We start from the raw sequence: 10,581 nt of genomic DNA, 5'->3' as shown, positions 1-10,581 counted from the left end.
ACCTTACCTTTGATAGTTCAAATACATACATATATCCGTATAGATTATTGAAAATATTTCCAATAGCTTTTTATAATTCTGCATGTCACTGATATATGTTTGAAATGAGTAATCATATCGCAAGAGATTACAGCTCTTCTGCTATTAACTTTAAATTGCCAATTAAGATAAATACAATTAATGTAAAATCTAGAATAACAGTAGTTCTTTGATTTTTTTTTCATAAAAGAGAATATCGAAAAGATTGTTCTAAATGTGCCCCAAAACACTTACCTGTGAGTATGAAGGCAGTCCTTTTTTAATGGATAGATAGATAGATAGATAGATAGATAGATAGATGATAGATAGATGATAGACAGAATTAAGTTTTCAAGCATAAATATGTCAAGAAGTGTGTATGTAGATGTCAGTGGAGTTAAAGAGGCTCTGAGGAAATGACATTGGCATCCTTTTCCTCAGTCTAGAACCCAGGAACAGAAAGTAGTGGGTGCACTAGTTCCCAGTGTCTTGGCATCATCTGGAAATTCAAGTTTGAGCCAGGGTGGCACTAAATGCTCTTATTCCTGCACTCCTGTTTTACATGGTGAGCAGAGTACAACCTTGTGGCATTAGAGAGTGGGATTCAAGGCCATCTGTTATTTGGTGTATTGTTATCTGGGAAATCTGGGCACCTGGAAACCTTCAGGGTAAAACCTTCAGGGGTGGGGGCACTGGTGTGGAGAGAGAGCCTTTGAGAAGCACAGCCTCTCATACTGGAGTGAAGGCAGATTCCCAATCCCAGCCAACTTCTTATCATCCACTCCTGGATGAGTTTCCATGTTTATTTGCTGGATAATCCTTACTGTTTTTCATCATGTGGACAAGGTGTGAACTACAGGGAATTTTTTTTTTTTTTTATGGTACTTTGGGCATTTATCATCAAAATTCCTTCCTACTCGGAAAGAATATCCCCCACATGAGTCCACTGAGAAGCAGGTACTCACTCTCTATACTTCTTTTGCATCTGTTTAATGAATATGGGAACCAAATATTGCCCGTTAAAGGTATTCACCTTGTCTTTGAATTGGTGCTGGGAGCAGAGGAGAGAATTTCTTCCCTGCTGATGGATGGAGGTGCTTGAGAGAAGATCACTTTTCCATTACAACAATGATGCAGGAAGAATGGAGGGATGAATACAAGGTGGGGGAAGACTTGACCTCACCCATGGCAGCGCTTCTAGGAGTGTTTTCTGTGGGACAATTTGGTCACATGATTTGTGGCACTGTTTCTGGCTATGTTGCTTCCACATTAGATTGACAAGTTTCCTTGGTGGTTCTTTTCAATAATTTTCTCTTTAAAAGATGCAAACACCATTTTTCTTGCTGCATCTGCGGATGACACTTCTCTACCAGACATCATTCAAATTCTTTATTAAATATTCTCTTTTCTTAATTACGCCCCTTTTGCTAAAAAGATGAACATTCTACGTTTCTTACCGACTGCTTTGCATATTCCTTGGGTATTATTTTCATGCCCCCAATCTCTAATTAAGTTTTCAATGTTTTACAAATGGATTCTGTATATTCTTGATTTATATGGAGCCCAAAATAATTATATAATTAGTAGTATTTCCCTGGCATATAACAAACTTTTATTGAAAAATGACAGAATTGCACAGAGCTGATAATATGTAAAGTGATTTTCTGCGATCACAAAGTACGACATGACAGAACTAGAACTTTGGTTACAGATTCCAAGCTCCTAATTTTTATACATACCACCAGCATTCTATTTTGACAGTAATAATATTATTATGGGCAAAATCCTACTTATTTTCCAATGTTCAGTTAATTTCCAGAGCAATATAGAAAGAGCTCCTAAAGCACTCCTATGTCTTAGAAATAAAGTATCTATAATTAGCCATACAGAAAATTGGGGACTGAATATATATATATTGTGATCATTTTATTCTGTGCAAGACAAATGAAGTCATACATTACAATGAACTTTGGATATTATGGGGTGTGTGTATGTGTGTGTGTGTGTGTTTATAAAAGCATACCAGGCTATTGAAAGTTTCATATTATTATGCCTTCCAGGAGACAGTATGTCAACTTTTGAACCTAATTAGCAAAAAGCTATTGCTTTTTTGCATTTTTATGAAGGCAAAGACAATCTAATTAAAAATAATTCAACTTACTGTAGAAATGCTATAAAGTGCTGTAGAGTTGCTGGCCATGGCCTGTCAGAGAAAATATGTTGTACAAATCTTAGATGAACATTAGTGCTTATCATCTTATACCACACTGGAAAAAAGCTTACATTTATAAAATTTTTTCAAAGTCATAGAAAAAGCAAATATACTCAACAGAGAACTGAGCGACCCCCAACCATTTATTTCCCCCTTATATAGTTGGGCACCTGAATTGAGTCCCATAATTTGTAAATCTCCCAATGGCATGGGTGCTATATTTTAAGAATTTCATAGCACTGGATTGCCAAGCGCTCTTTTCACAGTCATTCTGAGGAGATGATTTGCAGAAAATCAAAAAGCATAAACTAAGGGAGACCCATATCCTTGGTAGGATACATTTTGGCTGAGTGGGATATCCCAACAATTGCATTTCATGGTCTGGTTGGTGAGCAGAGAGAATGTATCCTAACCCAGTGTCAACTCAAGGTCACTCCCTCTCATCTACTGCATAGGTTCAGGCTGTCAGATAGAGGAGTTGGGGGCGGGGGTGGGGTGGGGCAGCACCCAGAGCCAAGCTAATATCTTAACCTCCACCTCTATCATTTAGGAAATTTGACCACCCTACAGATGTTATCTGAATATGACCATGGGAAATCACCAAAGTGACTTGGCTAAAGCAAGGATCTGGACAAATATCTTCTTATTGATAACATATTAATATAAAGAGATAAAAACTGACTTAGGTGGTATGAACCACAATAGTGCACAGCATAGAAAAGAAGACAGTTACCTCAGTACTTAAGAGTGCATCTATGAAAATAACTTAACAATGGATTGTTAAAAAATTTCAGCAAACTCTTTGATTGCTTCTGTAAAATGCAAGGAAGCAAAGTCTTTTCAAAACAGTATCAAAATGTAAAATGAATATAGCTAAAGATGAGAAGAAGTGTGGTACATGAAAGGAAACCAGATGAAATGCAAACACTTACCCAAGATAAAAATTAAAAAAAAAAAAACAAAAAACTGGGTGGGCAAAAATAGTGATAAGGAAAAGAATCTTCCAATAATAAAGAGGTAAAAAGATGAATGAATAATGTGGAACCTCAAAAGTGGTTGAGTACTAACTTGAAAATTCCAATAAGAATACAGAAAGGAAGTATAACTAAATTAAAAGTATGAGATAAAGGTGTGCAAATATTAGACTTGTATGTATTTCAGGAGAGGAACCCTGAAGAAATAGAATGGAAACATAAGAAATAATATGATTGAACTTAAGTATACAGAACTAAATAACATTTAAAATTTCTTAGAGATTTTATTAATTTACCTGAAATTTTGATTTCTTATTTAACACAATTATTAGGAAAGTATTATCTAATGATATTATTTTCAATTTTATTTCATTATAAATATTTGACCTGGACAAATTCATTTCTAAATTATATATAGAATTTATATAATATTTATACAAGATTATACATATATATAATCTTCACATGTATTAATTTCTATTATTAAATTAAATGTGCATTTTTGCATGCCTGGAATAAAATAAACCCAACTTGATTGGGAGATATTATTCATTCTACAAGTCTATATACTCGAATAATTTCTGTAGAATTATTTTATCTATGTTTATCTATCTCTATATTGGCTTACAAATTTCCTTTTATATAATGATGATAGACTATTGGAGAATATTAAACCTTTAAATTCATTCACTCTTATTCTTCTTTCTGTGCTCTAAATGTAACATATTTCTATTACGGATGATGGATGGATAAATAAATAGATAGATAGAGTTAGAAATCATCATTCTTATGGTCTTATACAGTCAGTATTTATTTAGATTTTCACACTCGTTGTGCTTCCAATTCTCATTCCTTCCTGCACCACTGAGATTCCATCTGGGATTGTTTCCTTCTGTCTGAAAAACACACTTTAGAAACAGAAGGTTAAAAATGACACTTCTTACAAAATCAAAATCCCTAAGAGAAATTTCCATGAAAGGAACACTCATAGAAAACTCATTTTAATGAATTATGCATAGCCTTGTAGTTTTTATATTTTTATATCTATATTCAAAATGAGAGTATAATGCTGATTAAACATAGTGACTGTATGTCTTTCTTTCTCTACTCAGTATGTAGTGTGCAGAAGTAATAAGCTGTTTATTACTATTACATCTCTGTATTTCCTGGCTCTTACTAAGCTTTATAGAGTTATCTCAAATATAGAATTTTTATACTTATAATACACCTATATGATACCCTCATTAGCATCCCTGTCTTAAATTGGAGGAAATTGAGCCTCTGCAAGGCAAAGTAAATTAAGACAGAGAACTCAGCATTAAAGTCTATATAACTCAAAACTCTTCTCTCTTTCCATTTATCTTTTCTGCCTTTTATGTGTTATATGTTCAATAAAGTCTTTAAATTGAATTTAAACAGAGAAATAGTGTTTTGTTGAACAAAAAATATGATGTAGGATACTCTTCCTACCTTTCAGTTATGACACATTTCGTGGAAAAAGGAAATTCTTTCATTGTTCTAGAAACTTCAAATAATGAAAATGACACTTTCCTTGTTAACTGGAAACTGAAGGGAATCGAGTTGGATTGCATGAGATATATAGAAAGCAAGTGGAAAAGGAATTGAACATAATTTTCCCATTGTGTTACCTACTATTTAACTTTTTACTAAATATTTTTCCTTAATGGACTATCTTAATCCATATCGAACAAATAAACATGTGTGTCTCATATATTTAAGAAGGGCTCACTATAACATAAACACTTCCTAAAACACCTCTTTCGAATGCATGAGCTGAGTCCTGCTAGCAATGAAGTCCCCTCTATAAGGGTTAACTGATAGCTAGTCATTACATGCTCTATGAACTTGAGTGAAAGCTATCTATAGGCACACATGGAATGATGGAAAATGTGACAACCTATGATAAATGCTAAGTCAGTAACCTTCAGAGATGAAGGTTACTTCCTTCTCCCTTCAGTTCCTCATATGTGAAGACTTAATCTCTTCATGTCTCTTTGCTCTTGGTCCAAAGTTATGATGTACCAAAACTCATGTAAAGCAATTACATAATGTAATAAAAAGCACATTTTTGTTTAATGTAGATCCAAGCTAACTGGCATTTCTACAGTCTATACATTTCCTTTGACAATATGTTCATGCTGAATTGGAAGTCATTGATAATATTTCTAAAGGCTATTTCTAAAGGATCCATTGTGATCCAGTTTTGGACCAACTAACTCATGAAAGCAACTTGTCCATGCTGACCAAGTTCAGTGTGCCAGAAAACAGTAAACTTGCATAACACGTTGCTGTCTTATAAACTGGCTTTGAAAATAATAGAGCTGGTCTACATTCTTAAATGTTGTAAATATTAGCAGATGTAGCCTACGATCACATCTTATTTTCCTTTTATCTATCATATCATAATGCATGACATGTTGCAATTAATCTTAACTCATTCCAGTTAATACCCAGACTATTTTATCATTACTGATAGAGTCACACTTCTCTTGTCCTGAAATTTGCAGTGACTTTTGTAATTTAGTTGAACATTTTTATATTATTACCAATTAATTCAATTACACTGAATTTAACCCATGCTTCAAATTTTTTAAAATATTGATAACGAGACAATTAATTTGTCTCCATTTTATTTAGAGTAGAAGCCAAAATTCCTACTGTGGTCTATACACCCTCTATAATCTGAGTCCCAGGTTAACTCCACAATCTCTTCCTTCGTAACTCCACCCTTGATCTTCCTGGTGGTTCTGAACCCCTTGCAGCTTCTTGACCACGTGGATGTAATCAATCTCTTAGGTCTTATATTCTAGCTAATTTATTGCCCTGAAATGACATCCTATTGATCAGCTCCCTCACGTTCCTCAAGTCTGTACTCAAGTCTCACATTCCCAGTGGGACCTATTCTGTACACCTTATTCAACATTGCAAACTGCCTCTCTTATTCAACACTCGAGTGGCTCTTACCCTGCTCTGTGTTTCCTTTCTATTTTAACAGCTTTGCTGAGATACAGACACATATCACACAGTTCATACATTTGAAGTGTACAAGTCAATGGTTTTTAGCATAGTCACAGATAAGTGCAACCATCACTAGTCAATTTCAGAACATTTTCATTACCTCTACAAGAAACCCCAATACATTGGCTATCAACAATTTATGTACCCATCCTCCACCCATACCCCACAATCACAATCCACTTTCTAACTCTATAGATTTCCTTATTCTGGACATTTCCACACATATGAAATCATGTAATATGTGGTATCTTGTGTGTGGTTTCTTTCAGTTAACCTAATGTTTTCAAGGTTCATCCATAATGAATGAATCCACATGTTCTCATTCAAACAAATGTTTCAAGGTTGTACCTGGTATCAGTATTTCATTCCTTTTATGGTTCAATAATATTCCATTGTGTGTATATAACACATTTGTTTATCCATTCATCTCTTGATTGACATTAGGGTTGTATCCATCTACTTGCTATTGTGAATATTACTGCTATGAACATTTGTGTACAACTCTTTTTTTGAATGCATGTTTTCAATACTTTTAGGCGTATACCTACAAGTGGATTACTGGATCATATAGCAATTTTATATTTAACATATTAAGGAACCACTAAACTCTTTTCCACAGTTTCTGATTTTAGCCATCCCAGTGGGTATTGTGGTTTTGAGTTGCAGTTCCCTGATGACTAATAATGTTGAGTATCTCTTCATGGGCTTATTGAATACTGTTATATCTTCCTGAGCCAAATGTCTTTTCGATACTTTGCTGAATTTTAACTTGGATTTGTCTTTTTGTTATTGAGTTATGAGTCCTTTTTATATTTAGGATATATATACAGATATAAAATGTGTACAATAAGTATACAATATATTTTTTCTCCCATTTTGTGAGACATCTTTTCATTTGCTTGATGGTTTCCTTTTGAAGCACAGATGTCTTTAAGAAATCTGAGATATCTAATTTTCATTTTGTCTTTCATGTTTTTGGTGTCATACATAAGAATTTATTGACAAATCTGAAGTCATGAAGACCTGGACCTGGAATTTTCTTTGTGGAATGTTTTTTTTAATTGATAATTTGATATTTTTACTTGGTATAGGGTTTTTCATATTGCCTATATCGTTGAATCAGCTTTGGTAGCTTTTGCCTTTCTAGAATTTAACCGTTTCATCTCAGTTATCTAATTTATTGGCATACAATTGTCCATAGATTTTCTTTATAATTATTTTTATTTCTGTAAGGTCAGTAGCAATTTTCCTCTTTTAAATGCTGATTATGGTAATTTGAGTTCTCTCTCTCACTGATCAATCTAGCATAAAGTTTTGTCAGTTTTGTTGCTCTTTTCAAGGAAACTATCTTTTGTTGTCTATGATATTCCATATTATATTAGATATATAATTTAATTTCATTAATTTCTGCTGTAATATTTATTATTTTCTTCCTTCTGCTTGTTTTAGGTTTAGTTTGTTTCGTTTTTCCAGTGTCTTAATGACAAAGGTCATTATCTCACAGTCTGTGGCTTCTCTTTTCATTCCCTTAACAGTGCTTTTTGCAGAGCAAAAATGTAGTTTTTTTCTTAATATAGACACTTAGAACAATAAGTTTCCCTCTAAGCACTTCCTTATCTGCATCCCTGTTTTGGTATGTTGTATCTTCTTTTTCAATAATCTAAAGGTATTTTCTGATTTTCATTTTTATTTCGTCTTTGGTCTATTGTTTTGGGGAGTGTGGTATAATTTGTAAATTTCTCAAATGACTTTTTATTTCTTATCGATTTATACTTGTTTCCATTGTTCACATATTAGAAAAATTCAGACATCATGATGTTTCTGAAACTCTGTGAATGATAACTGAAATCTCATCCAATGTCTATGGAGTGTCTTCCAATTTATTATGCAAATGCCTCATTTTCTTAACTTTTAAATTACAAGTTAATTGTAGACTCACTCGGAGTTGTAAAAAAGACACAGATAGATGCCATATATTCTATGCCTAGTTTCCCACAACAGTAATACTTGCATAACTGTAATATATCACGAGTTGGAAATAGATACTGATGCAATCAATCCATTTTTTCAACTCATCCATTATAAATGCAGTCATTTTTATGGGTGTTTGTTTAGCTTTATGCAATTTGATCACATATCTAGATCTTAAAAAAATAAAGTTAAACGGTATGTATTTTTTTCTTTTCCCTCCTTTTTTTAAGTATTGCTGCTGTACATTATTATAGAAGTTACAGAAGTTACAAGTATACAGTAGAGTGATTCTCAATATTATCCTTGCCATGATGACTTTTTAATTGAAGTATAGTTGGTTTACAATGTTGTGTTATGTATTTTTCTTACTTAAACTTACCTATATTGTTGTAACTTGAAGTGTTTCCTTAAGATAGCACATTGATGAGTCATGCTATATTTTTTTCAATGCTGTCAGTCTCTGTCTTTCAATTGGGGTATGTTAAACTATTTATGTAATTTGAGGTAATTATGGATACGTCAGGTCTTTCTTAAGTCTTTAATTTTATTTTTTCTGTTTGCTTCCTCTGTATCTTGATTGAACAACTTTTCTGGCCTTCCTGTGGGTTACCTAAACATTTTAAAAAATATTTCATCTTGATTTATTTTTATTACTTAGTGTTATTCAGTATATCAGTTTGAATATTTTCTTTGTGGTTGCTCTCTTCCACTAGATAGATAGATGGATGTAGATATATGAAAGACAAAGAGACAAAATGATACATATATATCCATTCACAGTGTAATTGTGTCTCTATTTTATCCTTTCAAGTAATGTGTAGAAACTTATTTCCATTTTAGCCCTTTTACCCTGACAACTTTTTAAATATATTTATTTTTATACACACATTGAGCACTACATTAGATGTTATAATTTTTGTTTCAACTATAAATTACATTTTAAGAAACTCATGAGAATAGAGTTTAATATCTTTTTCCCTATTCTTGCTCTTTCTGATGTTCTTTTTTTTCCTCCTGAAGTTTTAAGCTTTCTATTTTCATTTCCATTTTGTTTAAAAAAATTTCCATTAGTTATTATTTAAAAGTAGGTTTGTTGCTGACAAACTTTCTGAGTTTTCCTTTGTCTGTGCAAATCTTTATTCCCCTTATTTCTGAAGGATATAAAATGTTCAGTTAACAATGGTTTTCTTTTTTGTTGTCTTTTGTTTTTTTATTTTTCTAGTACTTGAAGCAATGCTGTGCTAATTCCTCAGTCTTTCATGCTTTCAGGTGAGAAATCTGGTGTCATTTGATTTCGTGTTTCTTCATATAGTAATGTGCCATTTCTCACTAACTTCTTTCAAAGTTTTGGTTTGTCTTTTGTTTTCAGAAATTTATTTATGATATACCCTGGCATGGATTTATTGGGGTTTATTATTTTTGGGGTCTGCTCACATTCTGGATTCTGTAAGTTTATGTCTTTTATCACATTTGGTACGTTTTCACTGTTATTTCTTTGAATACCTTTTTTTAGTTCCACTGCCTCTCTGCTGTCTTCTGGGATTCCAATTTACAAATATTAGATGTTTTTATTGCCCCAGAAGTCCCTGAACTCTATTCATTTGAGGTTTTTTTTGCTCTATTTTGTCTGTTTTCAGTTTGATTAAATGTATTTATCCTCAAATTCACTAACACTTTCATCTGTCTTCTTCACACTACTGATCAACCTATCAAGCAATTTTTTATTCTGGTTATAATTTTAAGTTCTACAATATCCTTTTGGTTCTTTCTCATAACTCCCTCTTCATTTCTATTTCATTGCTGTTTTCTTGCTATTTTTTATTTGTTTTAATCATATTCTTCATTTCTCTTTGAAGCATTTTTATGATGGATTTTGAAAATTCTTGTCAGATAATTCTAACATCTGATTCATCTCTTTAATAAAGTATTCACATATTTTGCTTTGCTTATTCATTTTTTAATTTCCCTCGTCCTTGGTATGGTAAGTGATGTTTTACTGGATAATAGATATTCAGATAATATATTATGAGACATTTGCTCCCTAGCAAAGCTCAGAAGGAAAACACCTTCCTTTCCAATTGGGTGACACTGGCAAGAAAATTGGAGCACTGTAGCTTGATTCCTTGGGACGTAGGGTGGTGTGAAGCACCAGCTCTCTGCTCTTCCCTGCTGAAACTGTGAGGGATACTTGCCCCATCTTTAAATATTTTCTTGATTTGTAGAAATAGCTTGTGTAATAAAGAATTTGGCCTTGCCCAAAGAGAGGTCTGGCCTTCATCTCCAGCTTCTGGAATTTAATTTCTAAACCCTTGGCACTTTTCAAGCTAAAACAGTATGTCTGTTATTCATAGTGGAGCACTTGGACCA

The sequence above is a fragment of the Balaenoptera ricei genome, chromosome 9 (assembly GCF_028023285.1).
Source record: "Balaenoptera ricei isolate mBalRic1 chromosome 9, mBalRic1.hap2, whole genome shotgun sequence".
Taxonomy (NCBI): Eukaryota; Metazoa; Chordata; class Mammalia; order Artiodactyla; family Balaenopteridae; genus Balaenoptera; species Balaenoptera ricei.
Note: the sequence above shows the minus strand (reverse complement) of the source record.